The sequence below is a fragment of the Protopterus annectens genome, chromosome 7.part0 (genome assembly GCF_019279795.1).
Source record: "Protopterus annectens isolate FY-2018-M chromosome 7.part0, PAN1.0, whole genome shotgun sequence".
NCBI classification, from domain to species: Eukaryota; Metazoa; Chordata; order Ceratodontiformes; family Protopteridae; genus Protopterus; species Protopterus annectens.
Window position 1 is genome coordinate 631,512,580 of NC_056739.1, and position 21,697 is coordinate 631,534,276.

At 38.6% G+C, this 21,697-nt stretch overlaps 1 long non-coding RNA gene across 1 annotated transcript in view; it reads left to right on the forward strand.

Moving 5' to 3' along the window:
• LOC122806626 overlaps positions 1-21,697 on the forward strand; it is a 122,182-nt gene that overhangs the window by 9,720 nt on the left and 90,765 nt on the right. The window lies entirely within an intron of this gene.

The window sequence follows — 21,697 nt, forward strand, 5'->3', positions numbered from 1 at the left end:
GAATTCCAAGAACCGTTGGGAAAAGGAGTTGGTACCCGAGTAGTTTTCCCAATTAATGGCAGGGTAGTTGAAATCACCTAGTATTAGGGTGTTTGGTTGTATCTTAATATTTTCCAGTATGTTTAGGAAGGTGTAGTGAGAATCTTGGGGTATGGTGGGGGATCTATAGCAAGCTACAATTTGGATTGCTGTCTTACCTAGTGTTAGTTGCACCTGGAGAATTTCAGATGTGTTGTGTTTGGCCCACCAGTTAAACTCCCTCACAAAAGGGGAAGCATCTCAGAACTCACATTTTTAATAATACAGATTCTCTAAAACTGTACCAAATTCTGAATTAAAATCTGCTCCAATATTTACAAGAAAATCCATTCAACTAAACACACTGATTTATGATGGTTTTTAGAAAGGTTATCAGAAAAGCTTTCGATCTGTGGAAATGCAAAGCATCCACCCAAGGAAACAACAAGAATGTGTATACAACTTCTACCCTATCACACATGTATAAAACAATGGTAGGTGTGTTCAGGTAAATGACACGTGTCTTTCCCTAGATCTTGGCAGACCTGTAGGGGTACTTACAAAGTCATACAAATGAACTATTAAGTATCTTATGCTTTATATTTCTGATCCTTTACAGTCATGCTCCAGAGTCCCCAATTACTAGTCTACTTTGACAATTAATAACTTTTACTGTCACTCAGAACAGGTCTCCTTTCTTGCACCCTTTAATCTTTTAATTATGGTAAGTTCTTGTTTCAGACTTACTAGCTATTTCAATAAAAACACCATTTAGCTGTTTGCCATTTAAGAATGCATACTCTTTTCTACAGAAGCCAACAAAAAATCATACTGACAATTTCTTGAAGGTCAACCTGTGAATAAATATGCTCTTTGAATTGCACCATGCAGAAAAGAACAGCCACTATCATTCATATTTTACAAGTATTGCAGCACAACAATGTGGTTTATATGGTGGTTTGGTATAAAAGAAACCGTCACTGGAACACAAAACTGTGATCAGATTTTTTCAGGAAACTGGAGGCCTATGTAACCCTGTCTGATAGATTGTAATTCCATGATGTTACACAATTATACAAAAAAATCAGTAACAACCATATCTTTCACCTCAGATGCTATTATTGGACATGCATGTGAATAAGCCAATGACAACAGGCCTATGGCCAGAAGCAGTGAAAATATGACCTTAACAGATTCTTCGGCAGTTCAGGCTGGTTGTTGATAATTAAAAAGTACTAACATAATTATGCAGTTCTTATGACCACTTCACAAAACACTGTTTCAACAGCCAAAATGATAGATGCACTGCAGCAAGTCTGATACACAAATATTATTTTAAGTTGTAGGATCTGCCATTCAGGTGACCAATAAAAATGTTAACACACTGCCTTACACTGAACTTAGATTTGACATTGCTTTAGTGAGATTTATCCCCTGAAATCTAAAAGAAAAAGTCTAAAAGGTACACAAAGCTCCATTTACGTTCTACGTACTCTGCTTTGTGATATTACGTACAGCCTCATGAATTCACAAATATTCCGTCTCAAATCCACCTTGACAGCTTATTTAATTGCCGACATCATAATCCTTCATTATAATTTCACAAAATACCCCCATAACAATAACTACCATGGTACTGTAGCAGCAACTAGATTGAAGCCAACAGAAATACTAGATCAAATATTTTGTTTACCTGCAAACAGCCTTTGTAAAACAAAGAATAAGCAGGAGTTATGCCACTCCTAATGCAATGTAAAATCAACCACATTTAAATAAAATTTTAGGGAAGTAGTCTAGAATGTGTCAACTATTCTTTAATGACTTTTTCAAATGAGAAACGAATAACCAGATAAGATCTGCGGTGGCAAATAAAGAAATGCTGACTCTCGCCGTTAAAAGTTTTATTTTATCAGAAACACTGTAACAGCAATATGTATTCTGTGCAGTCTGTTGGCAGATGACTGATGAAACTTTAAAAAATATCAATACTGACAACAGAAAAAATATTACAGCGAAACCTGCAGGCACAGGTGGATAATTTTTTGTGATTATGGTTACACATACACATAGGGAAAAAAATTATAGACTGCTAATTTCCACTCAACCAAAAACAAGTGCAGTTCTAATATTACTTGTCTCAAAGTCCACCTTTGCATGTAAAATTAGTCAGAAAACAGGAAGAGCATACAAGTAATGATGGCTTATAAAGTTAAAATAATGGCTAAAATTATCCACTGAATAACTCAGGATCAGGGTTATCTTAATATGAGTACTTTAAATGCACTGTAACACAAGCTAAAATGGAATTCGTATATGAGGCACTTAGCACTAGACGAGTCTGTACTTAGCTAAAAAGCAAAAATAATCATGCTCATATTTAATAGCTGCACGTATACCCAACTTAGTCCAGTACTAAAAATGTTGTTAAATTAGGTTGAAGGCAGCAAGTGTGGCAAAACAATACAAGCAGGTGCGTCTGTGCTAATCTTTCATGAAAATGATAATAAAGACTGAAATCATGCATCTGTTCCATAGGTGTATCACCTTCCATGTATTTCAGCCACTTTTTCCAACTATCCAGGTATCAACATAAAACAGACAAGCAGCTACTCTGTCACATAGCAACACACACATACTTTCTTTTTCATACAACTAACTAGTTCAAATTCCACACACTCCTACTCTTTCATACAACACACAGACACACACACTCTCTTTCATACAGAAATGAACAGAACCACTAGTTTAAATTGTACACACGCACACCTACTGTCTCACACATGCACTTTATCTCATATAAACAGAATGGCTGACTTAAATTCCATATACATACATATACACACTTTCTCACGCATACAGAAGTGAGCAGTTTAAATTACACACACATACACTTACCTTCTTTCTAAACCGAACGGCCAAATAAGCACACACGAACTTAAACCCCTCTTAACAAAACTACTAACTTACATTTTGTGCGCCTGCAAAATGTATTTACGTCCACGTTGGCGTGTGCATACATGATTCTCCTTAAAGGAGAAGACGATAATACCATGATGTTGTATTAGTGGGAGGGTGCTCACCACCCCCTTTGCTCTGTGGTTTTGGTGCCCTTGAGCAGGTGCCGAGAAGAAAGAATGGACTTGTTGTGTTGTTGTGTCTTTCGGCTTTTCCCTAAATTAATTAAAATAAAAAAAAATAAAGAAAAAAATTGCACCCTTTACAAGGCCGGTCTTTATGGCGCCCTAGGTGGTCGCCTAGTTCGCCTATGCCTAAGGCCGTCCGTGACCACAATTTTATGGAAAATGGACCAAAAATATGAGCCAAAAATCTGGGCATTCTCCAAAAATCTGTCCAGCTGAGATGTATACTTTTGTACTTGGAGTAAACAGCACAATTCACAATAAAATGCAAACTAGGTATGTACCACTGTCCAATCACTGTCACCGAATGTGAGAAATAAATAATACAGTAGCTTTCAAAAAAATCCTCAAGGAATACTTATACAGCACCTGGACATGTCTCTGTAAAAACCCACCATGAACATCCTCCTTTCAACTACATCCTGCTATCACACTATCTGTCATAACAACCTTTCACACCAACTCCTCTTTATCCCCAGTAATGAAACTTCCAAGTACTGACTACTTTGAAATGTATCTAACTATTGTATCTTAAAACCAGTCTGACTTTCTCTTAGTAACTGCTCTACTTACTTAGTCAAAATTTTCTGTTTTCTTCTACAGTAGAGAGTTGATTATCCGAATGTCGATTATCAGAAATGTCAGTTATCCAAACGCAGCCTTCCAAAGTTTTTGGGTAGAAAAAAATCGTAAAAATCTGACTATGTAAACATTATACATATTCGCTTATGCATATTTTTTGAGCTTGTAGTCCACACGTATGTGAAAAATATTCTTTATTGTCCACTGGAATCACTGAATGGTTGAAAAGCATGTGGAAAAAAACAAGATTTCTACAGTTTGTTTATCCAGTTCAATGTATGTTTGATTATCCGAGCAGTTTGACTATCCGAACTACCCTAGGTCCCAATTAGTTTGGATAATTGGCTCCCTACTGTATTTTTCTTTTTTTTTTCCACTGAGCAATGTTGCAAATTATTTTCATGTAAGAAATGTCCTCTAAAAAAGTCATGCACTGTACTTTAAATATCATATATCTTCATATATGTTGTCTACTGTACTTAACACAATGTATTTTTTACTTTATGGTAACGTGGAGCTTTTCTCCCCAGGCCACCACTGAAAAACAGCTCTTGCTCAGTCGGACTTTGCCAGTCAACAAATTTCAAATAAATAAATAATAAATAAATAAATAAATAGAAATAAATAAATCTGTTATGTGTTCTTGGATTATTGCTTTCATTGTAATTTACAAGGCTTGCTTTTTATATGGTAAACTGAAAAGTATATATTACCTTTTCTTTATATGTATAACTTAGATCTAACATAGCTCTGACAAGAGTGAAAGCACACATCATTTATTTTACTTAATAAACAGTGGGTTAAACAAGAAATACCAACTTGAATCCTGTTTTCTTTTTTTTAATAAGAATGCAAGGTGATCTTTAACACTGATCTTACATTAGTATTTATGATAAATCTCTTTTAGCATTTTAGCACATTATATATATATATATGGGTGGCCATGGTGGTACAGCGGTTAGCATTGCCGCCTCACAGCAAGAGGTTCCCTGATTTGATTCTCAGCTGGGGTGCCTTCTGTGCGGAGTCTGCATGTCCTCTTTGTGGTCACGTGGGTTTCCTCCGGGTGCTCCGGTTTCCTCCCACATCCCAAAGACATGCAGTAGGTGGATTGGGTACTCTAAATTGACCCTAGGTGTGAGTGTGTGCATGTGTGTGCCTTCTGTAGAAGGATGGGCTCTGGGCTGGCAATTCGACACCGTAAAACTCCACTGCCAATCGTGAGCGGACAGATGATCCATTGTGGCGACCCCTAACTAGGAAAAGCTGAAAGAAGAAGAAGAAGCACATTATATGCTGCTATTTTTCCTGTACAACTTGTCAACGTGTTTTCCTTTTATATTTATTATACACACACACACACACACACACACACACATATATATATATATATATATATATATATATATATATATTTGTTTGTGTCTTTCGGCTTTTCCCGGTTAGGTGTCGCCACAGCAGAACTCCGGTCTGCTAATGATTGGTAGTTGATTTTTACGTGCCGAGTTACCAGCCCTGATGCACAACCTTCAACGAAGGTATGCCCATTCACACATGTCTCCACGCAGAAGATGCCCTAGCTGAGAATCGAACCAGACAGCGTCTTACTGTTTGGCGACAATGCTACCGCAGCACCACCACCGCGAATATATATATATATATATATATATATATATATAGCTAGATAGATACAGTCACAGTAGCATTTATCAGTACTGCAAGAAAATAAGATAACAGAAATATATAGCCATGATACCACCAACCCTGTATTACTTTAATTTTAGTATAGGGGTATCTGATTTTCAGTAATTTTGAAAACCTGTAACTGTAATGTGCACTTCATCAGTATGTAATGAGATAATAATTTACAGTGCTACCTAAAACCTTTAGTGATGTTTCTAAATCAGAAGATTTTGAGTAGGCTACTGTGACAGTAATGAAAGAAGAGCACATTCTTTAGCTTTCCAAAAGTCAAGGTTTCACTGCTATGTGATATAGTCCATCAGAAGTTGATATAACTTTTAAACATAGATTGTCTAGGTTGTGCAGTTAAGAAGTAAACCTGTAGACTTCAAAGAATGTCTGTTTTGCCTTAATCTATCTTCAAATGAAGCTTTCATAGATATCTAAAAGTGTCCCAGCAAACCAGCACGAAGAAGGTCCCATGATGCTCTGCAAAAACTCCATCTCTGTTTTGGATTCACAAACGGGTAGTCTCTGGATCTAGTACTTTATTGATCTACAAGCAATTTCATAGATGAGACATCACTCCTCACTAATGTATAAAATACACACCCCAAGCATTTCTGAGCTACTCCCAGGATTGTGTTAAGACCACAACTGTATCTACTAAGATTTCATCTTACATGACTTCTCAAGATGGCATTTTTTTATCCGATGTCTTCTTGTTAGTCATTTTCCCAGATATTTTTGCTTTCAAATCTTGTAGAAGCAGTTCAGATGTAGATCTTAACTTTTTGATGCAACAGTTCTTCAAGAAGTAAACCTGCTTTTACCCAGTGTACAATCCTGTAGATTACCATTTAAGACTTGAGTCATCTCACTATCTGCAGTACCTTTATGGATGCTAAGGTAGCATTGTCATACTACTTTTTCTGTTAAATCATAAAGACTAAAATTTTAACATAGAACCCCCCCACTATCAAATTACATTGTTTAAACACTGTATTAATGTAACTGGTATGCTAATAGCTACCACACAATACCTAAAATGTCACCAATTAAAAAAAGGATGTGTGATGGCATTCTAGCTAATTAGTTTGCCTTCTCCCTTCTTTTCCTGCACATAAGATATGACAGGTAGCAATTCAATGGCCTGTTATTCTGTCATGTAAATGAACTGTGCTAAAAATGTCCAGACGCTGTACCATTGTACAAGGCTAATTCTCAAGCTATTGCCAGAGACCTGCTATCACTGTTCTCTAGGGTGGTTATTTCTAAAGAGATACTCTCTGATCCAGGCAAACTCTTTATGGCCAGAGTGTTATACCATCTGTACCAGTGCTTCAAAGGTTATGCAGCTGAAGCATCGGTGTATCATCATAGACTGATGGCTTCAAAGAGACTTTCAGTAAAACACTGATAATACATGTTAAGAAAGGTCACTGATGCAGATGGCAAGAACCAGGAGAGTTGTGTGAGTCTGAGTTTGTCTCTGACAAAAAATAAATAAAAAAAAAGTTTCCGGCTAAGGGGCAAGGCCTCTTTGAAGTGATTGAAAGATTTGAAAGATTACACCATTACACAACTATGAAAGAAAAAAAAAACAGCAAACCTATAATATAAGTATATTAAATCTGTAGAGAAAAAAGTAAAAAGTTCTGTGGTAATCATACAAGATAGAACTCATATATCTGAGAGACCAGACAATCTCTAAGTGAACTTCACCTAGATTAATCCTTGTAAAAAAAATACAAAAGCAGGAAATATGAACATTTTTGTATTAAGAAGTAAAGGAGTGTTTTCAGAAATAACTGGAGAAATAAACTGATAGAACATATCACAGAAATAACATCTGGAGTGAAAGCTGCAGTCTTGCATCACAGTCACTCAGACAACTGGTAAATAAAGTTCAAAAGATGATCAGATTAGGATAAAAAGAGTTTCACAGTAAATGGAGATGAACAATATTGATAGTTTCTAAACCTGATGGAAGTATCAGATTCCATAACACATTAGAAAACTGGCATGTCAAACTTTATTAGGTATTCCATGCCCAGAACAGATGAGGTGTTAGAGAACCAAGGAAAAGCAAGACATTTGACAACATTAGATGTGACAAAAAAATGTTATTATTCACAGATACCCCCCCCCACACACACACACACACCTAATTTTAAAAAATGCTTTTTTAATCCTGGAAGTTTTATTGCACAACAAAATGCAGTGCTACTATTTGGCCTCCATGGAGATCCATCCACTGTCCAGAGACTGAGAGATAAAACACTGAAACCCCACTAATGATATGCTTGCTTACTGAAAATGTAGGCTGTGTTATAATCTATACAACAGGGAGGCTTGACTGTGAATGCTAAGAAAAGTACATTGGGCATAACAGAAACTAAATACATTGGATACTTTACATGATGAAGGGAGGTAAAACCACAGCTAGAAAAACAGACACTATAAGAAATTCATCTTTATTACCCACCAAACACTAAAAGACAAGCAAGGCTTTCCTGTGACTAGCTGGGTACTACAGGAAATTTGTTCCTAATTTAGCAATTGTTACCTGTCTTTTGACAAATCTCACAAAAGGAAAGATTCCTGCCAAATTACAATGACCTCTTGAGGCAGATAGAGCATTTAATGAGATGAAAATATTATGTTCAAAATAAGTGTTACTGACTCCTGATTTTACGAAGGCATTTACTTTGTGTACAGATGCATCAAAAGTAGGTTTGGGAACTGTATTAGCACAGGATGTCAAAGGTTATGTAATGCAGAGAAAAACTGCTCAACCATTAAAAGGGAATGCTAGGTTGTAAAATGGGCCTTCTATTATTCACTGAAGTATTATCCTATTAAGCAGAAACTTTAACCTGGTGACAAACCATGTGCCCCGTTACAGTAGCTGAATAAGTGACAGGATGGTAATACAAAGTGATGACATCTGGTACTATCACTCCAACCCTTCCAGTATCCTGTCACCCATAGAGCCAGATGAACTAATTGGGGCACTTGAATGGTTGTGGGTCTCTTACAGTCCATCTATATGAGTCCAGAATTGATGGCTTTGTGCTGGGAGGGGAGTAGTTTGGATATCTTATCTATTGAAATTGTGGAATATAGCTTTAAATGTGAATTGTGACTTGATGTTCTCACTACACTTAGCCAAGTAATTGATTGTACAAGCCAGGACAGATTACAGCATAATTACCTCTTTATTGGTGCATAGAAGGCTGTAGCCTGGAAGACAGAAATCAGGATATTAGTTCCTCAGTCAGGAGGCTAACCTTGGGGTAGAGCAGGGGCCAGAGCTGGATCACTGTCAAATGAGGCCCTAAGGAGGATAATGGATCAGGACCCCCCCCCCCTGTAGCCATTAAAGTGTCCCATTACTTTGCTATTTCTCCCCAGTTACAATAAGCACTGTTCATAACTCTCCGTGTGCCTACTGTTTTCTTTACTTCTACAATTATTACAGATGTTTGGATTTAATTTAAAACTTTTATTTCAAATTGTATAACATAAGCACTGATTTGTTAAACAAAGAAATACAGTTTCACAATGAAAACAGATTTAGCATTAAAACTTCTCTGCCCTTGAAACTCACATTCATTGAAAAAACATTGAAACCCACATTCAAAGAAAATATATCTGGCCAGTGGCAGACAAAATTTACCTTTGGGCTGTTTTCAAATCATAGGCCCCTTTCGCACGTTTTTAGGACCACCCAAACATGCAAGAGTTATTTGATTCACCTTACTGATGGTATTAAATTGTATTTTGTTGTATAACATAGCACCACTTATTAGACAGAGTGTGTTTTAAATTATTAGTATTGAACATTTTTTCTGGTAAGCAATGAAACAAAACTTATAAACCAATAATGACAAAACTGCTCAGTTTAGAACATTTCAACCACAAAAGCCCACTCAAATGTCAATCATTACAATCCATCAATATCAGTCAATACACACAATCTCTGAAGAAGTAAAAGTCTTCTGAAAAACTCCACATTAAAGCGATCCGTAACTAATGAAGATATTGCTGCTAGCAAATAACTTTATATTTCAGTGTATCATCTACAAATTTAGTGCCTGCTGCCCTTGAATAATAAATTGCCTGTGCTACATTAAAAAAATGGTAAACTGGCAATATTGCAATAAGAAATGGATGGCAAAATTTATAGTTACTAGGCATCTCATCCAAAGGAGGGCATACTCAGGACTGCAACAACCCACCCACCTTAAAGTACAACACAGTATTAGCAGTCCATCGACATGCTGTGGAGGAGTAGAACCCACAGCCTTATGCATCAAAAGCAAGTGTGCTACCTGTTGTGCTATTAGCAATGCTTTTCATTTGTGTAGCACAACAGCGATACCATTTTCTAAACAAAACAGTTGCACATTGTAAAAAGACTTAGCATTAGCAGCAGTAAATTTCTCTTCCCTCGCAGCTCACAACTCCTTGAAAATGCACTTGAAACTCAATTTCCTGAAAATATACCTGAAATTCAATTCCTTGAAAAATGCAGCTTGGTAGTTAGGGGTAGAGGATTCAGGCTACTGGTTCTTGTAACTAAGGTATAGGGTTTGAATCTCAGAAAATAACTAACCACCTGCTATCCCTAACTAGGGCATTTCACTGAAACACCTACCTAGCCATACCTCTCAACTTAAGAAATCTTGACAAAACCTAAAACTATGGGGAACAAAGGGCCAAAAATAGAGACCGATTTTAAATATCGCACTCATGAGATTAGAAAGTTGCTACAATAACAGGATTTCTGTTAGTATACATTTTTCTAAAGGATATAAAGTCTGAAACTCAAATGCCAGTCATTATTTAGTAACTTCAATCCTCAATGATTTTCCAGAAAAATCACAAATTTTATGAGGACCAGACCAAAAATATGAGGCAAAAATCTGGACAGTTGAGAAGTATGCTACCTATCTACCTCTTACACGCACACACCTACCTCTTACTTACACACACACACACACACACACACACACACACACACACACCCTACTTACTTACCTCTTTTACACACACACACACACACACACACACACACACACACACACACACACACACACCCTACTTACTTATCTCTTTTACACACACATATGCACACACACACACACACACACATATGCACACACACACACACACACACACACACACACACACACACCACCTTCTACTTGTCTGTCTGCTGTCTGCAGTCCAAACGTCTGCTTGTATTCAAATTCCGCGTGCATGCAAGAGGAAGACTTCAATAGGTGCACAGCTGGAACAGGTGTGTGCAAATGGACACAAAGGGTGTTCTTAAAGAAGAACGCCCTTAAAAATATGTAACTTTATTATTTTTTTTTAATTAAAAAAATAATCACCCAACCAGGACCCCCTCCAGCCAGTGAGCCCTAGGCAACTGCCTTGGTCGCCTAGTGCTAGATCCAGCTCTGGCAGGAGCACTGCCCAAAGAATCATGGTTCCTGAAATGTAAAGATGCATTCAGGGTTTGCTGTGAATTTGTGAATGTGGCCAGAAGGAACAACAGGTTTTGTTTTGTTTTTATTTTTGTGGAATTGGAAGGAAGGCCTAGTCAGGGCTTGCAGCTATGACCAGAATTATCCAGCCTATTGCAATAAGAGTTGTGTGGGTCTGTGTTTGTCTGTGAAAAATGGTGGAGTTGCCTCTATGAAGAGAAGACCTAAAATCAAGGTACTGTGTAAATACTGTAAATATTTTTCCATTTAACTGTCTAGAGCTAAGCTACATACTTTTCGTTATCTATTTTCAATAGGCCTGTGGTTTTACATACTGCTGCATCTAGAACGATTTAAAAAATGTATTGCTTTATTTATAATATAATGTAATATAATATAATATAATATAATATAATATAATATAATATGTGTTCATAGGTGTTTATTAGGCTAGTGACCACAAGGGTCTATTTAAGCCTAGCCATGCATCCCAAATCTCAGACCAGTTCTTGTAGCATTGGGATTGGGAGATGAAACATTTACAAGCTGTCTGTACTGATTAGAGACATAGGTGCCAAACTAGGAATGATTTTCCTGTTCCCCATTCAACTGTCCAAGTTACACTTGAATTGGGTTAGGATGGAACTCTGCTTCACATGGATGTGGAGCTTGTTCCAGAGAAGGGGTAGTCTCTGGGATATATATCTGTCTCTCTAGCAGGTCCTATTTATATCACAGCCAAGGTTTAAGTCTTTAGAATGGGTAATTCTGGTGCTGCTTTTTTGTGACTATACAGGAAGTCCAGCAGGGAGGAGTCTGACAATACCTTGGATGCCAGGCATAGATCTCCCCTCAACAGTCTGTAGGTGACAGAATACAGGGATAGGGCCTTGAGGCAGTCTGCAAAGGACATGTTACTTATGCCCTGTTTTATTTTAGTGAGGAACCTTTGTGGATGTTCCAGATGTGCCTGGTTAGGTACATACCAAAGGGGGTATTTTATTCAGTGATAGGTATGATGAATCGCGAATACAGTGGAAAAATTACATCCTTGGACCTAGATGTGATTTTCTCACTACTGTAGACATATGATGGTTAAAGTTACATTACTGTCTACGTGCGTCACCAAGTCCCTGACTACTGGGTCACGTCTTATGGGCGTGTTGTCAATATAATAGATACCAGGGGTGGATGACTTCCCAAAGGATACTATTATGCATCTATTGGCATTTAGTTTTAGTCCATTGCTCTGACACCAACTATTTGTCTGTGTTAGCCCTTCCTGAAGAACATTTATGTTGGTGGAGGGTTCTATGACTGCTCCTAATTTGCAATCATCTGCAAATTTAATCAGCTATAGGCCACTGACATTGTCCTTGATTTCAGAGATGTAAATTCCAAAAAGGAGGGGTTCCAGGACCAGTCCCTGAGGGACTCCACTTGTAACTGGCCTCTTTGTAGAGGTTGTCTCCCCTGTTGTAACCTCCTGTGTCCTGTCTGTGAGCCAACTGGTTATCCACTGGGTGACATAAGGGTTTATACCTAACATCTTGAGTTTGTCAACAATGCCCAAGTGAGGTATTTTGCCAAATGCCTTAGCCAGAGCAAGGCAGGCATTGTGAACCATTTTGCCCTCATCCATTGCTTTGGTGACCTTCTCAAAGAAGTCCACCAGTCTGAGTAGGCATGATATGCCCTTGACGAAACCAAATTGGGTTGGGTCCAGTGTCTGGAGGTTTCCCATGTCATTACTAATCATTTCAATGATCCATTCCATGGCTTTGCATATTTATTTATTTATTTATTTTACATTTGTTTATCGGGATAGTCTGACTGGATACATGTCCATTTTCAAAGGAGGCCTGGGGAGAAAAGCTCCACCTAGTCAGACATACAAAAGGTTACACAAGAAGTTAGAAAACAATTAGAATATATAAAAAAGTGGTAATATACCTTATGGGTGGGTTGGGAGGGTGGCCTAGTGGTTAAGGTATATGCCTTACAAACACAAGATGCAGGGTTTGAGTCTAACAAGAGATAATTGGCTAGGCTTAAAATGGCTTGCAAGGGCAGTTAGCTTAGTACTAATCTATGAACCTATTATGTACATTGATTTAGAAGTGTTCCCTAGTAGGGACTCACAGTTCTCATGGACAGACATACAAAGGTTACACAAGAGGTTAGAAAACAATTAGAATATATAAAAACAAAGTGGTAATATATCCTATGTACATTGGTTTAGTAATGTTCCCTAGTAGGGACTCACAGTTCTCATGGACAGACACAATTACAAGTAAGATTGTAACTCAAAGTTAGTCCCTAGTAGGGACTCGCAATTCTCATGGACAGACGCAATTACAAGTAAGATTGGATACATAGCATGGTGATGTAGTTAGATGTTATGATAATTACTGATTATGCTATGATAATTACTGATTATGCTATTGTTTTATAACTTAATCCAGGTTGGTACATGGGCATAGCCAGTTCAATTTGAGATACTGTTTGAGTTTTTTTTTTAAGAGACTTTTGCAGGATTGTAGGGTTATATAGTTTGGCAAGGCATTCCAGGTTTTGCCAACAAAGTTGGTGAACAGGGATTCACCAGCTGAGTTATTAGTTTATGGGTTTGGACCAGTAATTTGTCGGCTGATCATAGGGATCTCACATTGCTATATGGCTTAATAATATTTATAAGAGAGGGGGTATCTTTAGGGTGGTACAGAACTTTGTGCGCTATTAGGAGTTGATTGAATTTAATTAAGCTGGGCAGTTCTAGCCATTCTATTTGTTTCAGGTTCTGGCAGTGATGGGTTCTATAGGTGGAGCCAGTGGTGAATCTGGCAATATGGTTGTAGGTATGGGACAGCTTACTTACTTCGGTTTTATTGAGGTTTGAGAGTACAGGTGAGGCATATAAAAGAGTAGAGAGTAGGTGTGATTGGGTGATTTCAGTCCTAGCTGGTGGGGTTAAGAGTATCTTGTTTTTATACAGTGATCCAAGCTTCTTATTGATGGTCTGTACAGTTTTGTTGACCTGTAGGTCAAATTTGAGATTATTGTCTATGATAACCCCTAGGAGTTAGTGTGTTGATCTGGGGAGATAGTGGTGCCATTGTTAGACATGACAGAGAATGAAAGTGTGGTAGATCTACTAGTGGGGATGAAGAGTAGAAGTTTAGTTTTATTGGGGTTCAGTAGTAGGTGTTGGTTGACGAGCCAGTTCTCAATAGTGTTAAATGTATTTTGGGTTAAGATTTGTAGTTCAGATGGGGAGGTGGCTGAACAGATGAGAGTGGAATCATCTGCATATTGAATACAGGTAGCTTTAGGGATAGCAGTGTGAAGATTATTGATAAAAATAGAGAAGAGTAGTGGGCCTAGTATGGAGCCTTCAGGGACACCAAGTGTGAGAGGTAGCTGACTGGAGAGTTTGCCCTGCCATAGTACCGCTTGTTGTCTACCAGTTAGGTAGGACTGGAACCACTGGATAGTGTGTGTGTTGAGGGAAATGGATTTTAGAGAAAGAATGAGAAGTTCATGGTTGACCATGTCAAAGGCTTTTGATAGGTCAAGGAAGAGGGCGGAGGTTAGCCTATTGTCATTTCTGTTGTTGTTTATGGCATTAGTAAAGGAAAGGAGGGCTGAGGTGGTGCTGTGGTATGGCCTGAAGCCATGCTGGTAGTTGGATAGTAAGTTATTCTGTGTAAGGTATTGCATTAGTTGCTTATGTACACATTTCTCCATTATTTTGGCTAGTGGGGAAAGAATGGCAGTGGGTCTATAGTTAGACATGTCTGTTGAGCTACCACCTTTATGGAGTGGGATGACGTGGGATATTTTCCAGAGGGAGGGGGTAGCATTTTCGAATAAGGTTCTGTTGATAAGGATAGATATGGGATATGCAATGGCATCTGCAGCTATTTGTAGGTACTCTGCAGGGAGGAGATCAGCAGCGAGGGTGGTAGGTTTTAGTTTTTTTAGGAGAATTTTGATAAAATTAGTGGATATTGGTTGGAGGCTAAATTCGGGGTGATCTGTGGATAAATTAGGCGTGTGGTTTAAGTTTGTGGAGGTTAGGTGATTTGCTAGGGATTGGATTGTTTCAGTGAAGAAGTTATTTTAAGCGCTAGCTATGGTCTCTGGGGAACTATGGGTATGGTTAGCCAGTGTTGGCTAACACTAGTGAGACTTATGCGTCTGTAGTTTCCAGAGCTGTAGATGGCCCACCTTTGTGTAAGGGGATTACTGTTGCTGTTCTCCATTCATGAGACACAAAGCCGGTTTGGAGGCTACAATTAAGTAGCGATTCCAGAGGGCTTGATGTCATGTTTCATGTTGTTTAGTAGGCATCCTTGGATATTGTCTGGGTCTATTGATGCAGTGTTCGTGGCCTTAGAGACAGAATTAAGGACCTGTTCCCTAGTGATAGTAGGGAGAGTTATTTTTGATGAAAGTTCCTGAGGGAAGGGTAAGTTGGAGCTGAATTTGCAAACCACTAGGTTTGCTATATCTTCTGGCTCAGTATAGGTAGCTCCATTAACAATGAGCTTTGCACACACTTGTGCACTGCCTTTGAGGTTGTGGACATAGTTAAAGAATGTCCAACAAAAACAACATCTAGATAACATTACACCATTATATTTAAACAAGGACACATTTGGTCACGATTTCACATATACATATTGCAGTAATGCTTGTGAAATTGAGAGGGCCATTGTTAAATATTGGCCCATTCTTACTTCACATGAGGACTTTAAAGAGCATCTCCCAGTTAAGCCTAAATTTATTAGAAAGAGGGGCACGAATTTTAAGGAGATATTTGAAAGGAAGGTCAAGGATAACATAAATGGACATGGAAAAAAGGTAGGTACCTACAAATGTGGGGCCTGCAATCAGTGCCACGCCATACTAGACGACTCAGGCTTATATATTCCATCTAGAAAATTGAAAATTAAATCATATGGCCATTATTCATGTAGTTCGAAAGGGGTGGTTTATTTAGCCTTTTGCACTTCTTGTGCAAGTTTCTACGTAGGAAAAAACGAAAGAGAAATGAGAAAAAGGCTCTACGAGCACTTTTATGAAATATCAAAGAAGAAAGAATTGAATGCTTTATTTAAAGACTCTCTCAACTGTTCCAACTGGAATTTCAAATTCATTATTCTTGAGCAAGTTGTTCCTGACGGTAGGGGTGGGGATTGGGAATCCACCTTAGAATACAGGGAATTGGTGTGGCAGTTAAGGCTTGACGCAGGGAAACCCCCGGGTTAAATGATACCATCAGCATCAAACCTGTCTTAAAACTTAGAAGGGCAAGATTATAAAGTTTTTAATGCTGCATAGCTAATTACAAATACTACAAAAAGTCAAAAGTATGTATTTACAAGATATATTTTATGTATTTTTTTGGCGGAATGCTAAAAGTGATGTTTATACAAATTTAATTCATTTTTCACATTATTTCACCTGGTATTTTTTAAACCAATTTTGTAAACTTATTATACAACCAGATTTAATGTTATAACATTGTCACTTTTATGAATATTATTGTTTACTATTAACTGTTTTTAGTACAGGAATGAATGACTTACTTGATTTTAAACATCTATTTTGGCCTTATAAGAAGAGTTGCTTTAAGACTAAATTAGTCAATTAATGAATTTAACAATCATGCAAAGTATTTAAAAGGTTTTTTTGTTGTGTGATGTGTAACTTGACAAAGCTCGGAATATCCGAGCGAAAGCACTTGTTTCAATTGTGTTCTTTGGGCTGGTTCATGTTATTAAATAAGAATTTTTATCAACTACACTTTTGGCTTTTGTTCAGCTGCTTGGACTATCTATAGTTAAAGAATGCCTTGTGGTTGCCCTTGGCCTAGACTTCATTTGTCCTCTGAGTTGTTTGTTTACTTTGATGACAGTGCTTTTATCCTTCTGGGTGCTACACCTCCTAATTTTTGCCATGATTTTCTTTCTTCTGTTATACAGCCTATTGATGTTGTGATTCCACCAGGGTGGCTTGTTTTTATGAGTTAGTTCTGTACTTTTTCCTGGTGGGTACAGCTGCCTCTATTCAGCTATTAACATGCTTGCACAGGGTTTCTGTCAACAGTTCCACATAGGCAGCATTGTTATTAGGGTTTATGGGGACTTGAAATCTTGCCAGGTTATCACTTAATAGTAGGAAGTTAGCCTTAGAGTCATTCCTGAATATTCCAAGTTTATCTGGTGTTTCAATTTTAATTTTACTCCAAAGTAGACCATTTTGTGGTCTGAATTTACCAGAGATGTATGCAGCACTCTTCCATATTATTGAGAACCTGATCCAGTATGTTTGCACCCATGGTCAGTGTACTGACAATCTGGTCCAGGGAGTTTGTGTTTACAAACTCTAGGAATCTCTCTGCCTGGACGTTTGGTGTCATATATGAGTCCCAGTTAATAGTGGGTAATTAAAGTCACCCATGAATATGGTATTGGGTTGGATGGCGAGTGTTTCCTATGACATCCCCTCTCTGGGCTAGTAATCAAAGAGCCTTAATCATCACCACTAACACTGGGGAGGGACATTCACTTGGAACAAAAATAGATACTCACAGAATTTCTAGAAGCAGCTCTCTGCATCAAGCAACATTTCCCTTAAGAGCACACAGGGAACACACTCAATCCAGGGTCTGGGTTTCTCTTTCTCTCTCCTCAGGTCTCCAGTAAGACTGCCCACTGCCACAGCTGTAGAGTTAAGTCCTCAGCTAAGTGTCCAAGCCAAGTCTTCCACCACTCTCTCTTTGTGAAACCAGTGCTCTGTGTCCCTGCTCCAAGCAGCTCACACACACACACACACACACACACACACACACACACACACACACACACACACACACACACACACGCCTGGAAAGGCTGGCATGGATTTACTAGCTATGCCTCTTTCTGCCCAGACTATAAGGTAGTTACACTGCCACCAGCACTCCAAAGCCAGCTACTCTAAGGCTGTTACAAGGTTACCCAATTGTACTGAGTGAAATTAATATTAATACAAATTACAGTGTTTGACCAATGCAGTAAGGCTTTCAGGACTGGCCACAGAGTCACCAAATAGATGTTATGTACTCTCAAAGTTTAAAATATTCTCTAAAGGACCAGCCACAATGAAAAGTTTAAATATATTTAATAATAAATAATAAAAGAACATGAAAATACTAAATATCTATTTGCAATAAACAAGTTTCATTCACAGGAAATACTAAAACAACACAGATGAATAGATTCCCACAGATACAGAAAAAACAGTAATAAACTAATCTCACTATATTTTCCTGACTGATCTAAAAAATTACTATTCCCTGGTCACTTACTAGAGCAAGGCAAGATGAAGTAGGTGAGCGCTCCTTCCTTGTCATGTTCCAAAAACAGACTGCTCTGAAACTTCAATCTCATGTAGTATTAAAGCATGATTTTTGTGATGGATTAGAGAATGACATCACACACATCTGGTCATCTGTCTTCTGGTTCCCATACTACCCCCTTGGCTAGAAGCTGCCAGGATGTAGCACGTGTCAATAATACCCACACATAGAACTTTGCTAAGATCTGTTGCAGCTGCTGGAAGTCATAAAACAATTCCACATTTCTACCTTTCCAGTAGCAATTAGTTCACTACTAAAGACACTACAGAAGGCTTACTAGTATTTGTTTTCCCAGACATTTTGTCTCTGGCTGCAATCAGAACTGTAAGATATAATCTTTATGGCTAAAATTAAGTAATTTAATTTCTTACTATTTTTCAAAGTTAGTTGGACTGAGATTAACCTCTTCTCTTCCAGTATACTGTTTGCAAGAATACAGTCTGATATAAATGTAGATTTCTTTTCTGTCCAGCAGGACACACTGTTGATATGTTTTTAACACAAGCAACTTTACAAATACATTTTCAACACAAGCATCTGTACAAATCAGTTTGATATACAAATGACATGTAATTCTTTACAAAATTACAGCTAACTCTGCTGGCATGTGATGTTCTTCATGTTTCACTGTTGCAGTCATTACATTTGGGTAATCTGCTGGCAGGTTGCCCTCAGTTGGCCTGATTAACAAAGTTTTGGGTCCTGTGTCGGTTGCTGTCCCTTCTTCCATGACGTCAGGAGTATAAAACATGCAGCCGACACCATTACATCAGACTTTCTTGCCGTGCGGTGCCCGAAGCAGTAGCAGTTCGCAAGTGCCAGTCGGCTGACTTCTGAAATTTTCATTTTCGAGTTTCAGAACCAAAGTCTTCAACTAAAAAGCTAAGTACCCCATTGGGGAAACATTTTCTTGCTCCTTACCGATGTCAGTAAAAGTTAATAATTGCATTACTTGTGGGAAGCAAATACCTCATAAGGATTTTGATTTGTATTGTATTCCTTGCCTGGACCCTGACCACAATGTACCTTGGTGTTGGTTTTGTGCTAAATTTAATCAATGCACTATTAAGCATCGGTATATTTTTGCTTCTAAATATTTTGGCTCATGTTTTAATTATCCAGAAATGTCGTCGGTTAGCAATCCGACCACCGGAATACCTAAAAAACACAAAGAAAAAGACAGAAACAGGCCGTTGAGGTCCAAAACTGACAACGACACTTCTCCTAAGCCAGTCATCAGTTCGCCGGTACTCAGTGAGGTGCTTTCACAGACCCTGATACCCGCTACTTCTGATTCACAAGCCTTTACTGAGACCCATTCGGAGTCCGGTATGCCGCAAGATGCTTCAGTTATGGAACCCGTGGATGTCTCTACCTTAGATGGGTCCAGAGCCGCTGTGCAGGCACCGGCTTCCGAGGGTGTTTTCAGGCCTGCAGATTTGTATATTAGACCGATGCCATCTTCAAAACTAAGGCCAAAATCTAAACCTATGTCTAAAAAAACGATGCCATGGCCACATGTGCAGGCCCCTATGCCTAAAAAACAAATGATCAAAATGGCTGAAGATTTAATTACTCTGATCAGGGGTAGTCAACCCCCCCCCCCCTTCTAAGAGGCCTAGGCAAGACATTGATTATGAATCTTCTGAACAGGATTCTATTTCTTCTGACTCTTCTAATGAACAGGATTTGTCTATTCCTACTTATGAGGACTCTGATGCAGAAGATTCCATTCCTTCTGCTTCTCCCCCTGAGGATTTTTTTTGGGGGGAAACTTTACATACCTTAAGGGAACATTTCCACTGGGAAAGTCAGGATTTCTCTGAATCTAAAAAGAGACTTAGGGATTTTCTTCTTCTTCCTCAGCATAGGCCTTTGGCTATACCTTCTGTTCTAGACATTGTTGATGATGTTTTTTCAGAATCTAGTATGGCTCCTGATTCTCTGCCTCCGGCTCCTTGTAAGCCAGACAGATACTACAGGGTTCCTGACTCCCACAAGTTCCTTTTCAAAAATCCTATTGCAGATCCTGAAACCATTTCTCAGGGTCCCAAGGGCATTGAGGCTTCTACTGCTAAAAATCCTACCCCTTCTGATAGAGATTCCAGGGTGCTGGATAGATGGGGCAAGAAGGTTTACACTTCTGCAACCTTGACAATCAGGGCTTTAAACTGTCAGTTTCATATACTTAAATATCAGCAGCATATCATGGGACTGCTTAAACAGAAAATGATGTTAATTTCTGACTGTGTGGAAAATAAAGATTTACAGGATCTATTGCATTCAGCTGAACAAGCTGGAAAACATACTTTGCAATGTGGTTTTGATTCTTTGGAGACCTCTTGCAGGGCTGCTGTAACTGGGTCTGTGCTAAGAAGGCATGCTTGGGTCAAAGAGCGAACTCTGCCTGATCATGTTAAAGCAACATTGTTGGATGCTCCTTTACAACAGGACCGTCTCTTTGATAATAAGGCTGAAGAAGTTTTAAAAAAGATGGAAGATAAAGCTAAATCTACGCAAACTGTGAAAGATTTCTTACAAGTGCAACCTCCAAGATTTAGTAGGCACTGGCCTACTAAGAACTGGTCCTTTCCAGTTCCTTCGAAAGCCACTCAAGTCAAACCCAGACATTCCAAAGTCTCCAGGTTTCAGTCACAAGGGACTTTTAGAGCAAAACAATGGGGTGCCTCCTCCTCCAAATCTGGAAACAACAACACACCTCCCTATGGCAAGCAGCCTCAATGACTTCCCTCTACACTTACCAAGCACTTACCTTTTAGCCATCCCTTTGGGGGGAAAACTGGCACTTCATGCAAGAAACTGGCAACTTATAACCCAGGACAAATGGGTTTTAAATATAGTATCCCAGGGATACAGATTTCATTTCCACACATTGCCAATCCCAAACGGATGGTCAGACCTGCCCCCAAATCAGTGGGCAGAGGCCCAGAAACAAGTACTGTCCCTCATGAACATGGGGGTTATTCAACCAGTACCAGAAGAGGAAAAGGGACAAGGTTTCTATTCAAGACTTTTCCTGGTACCCAGAAAAGACAAATCATGGCGTCCAATTCTGGACTTATCTACTCTAAACACATTTCTGGACATTCCAAAATTCAAGATGCTGACTCTTTAACAGTTACTTCCTATGCTAGGCAAAGATGCCTGGTTGGTAACGCTAGACTTAAAAGAGGCTTACCTGCATATCCCAATCAGGAAATCTTGCAGAAAATACCTCTGCTTTAAAGCAGGCTACTTGCATTACCAGTTCTCTGCACTGCCCTTTGGCTTATCTACTTTGCCCAGGGTCTTCACAAAGTGCCTGGTTCCAGTAATTGCATTTTGCAGGCAAAGAAATATTCAAATAT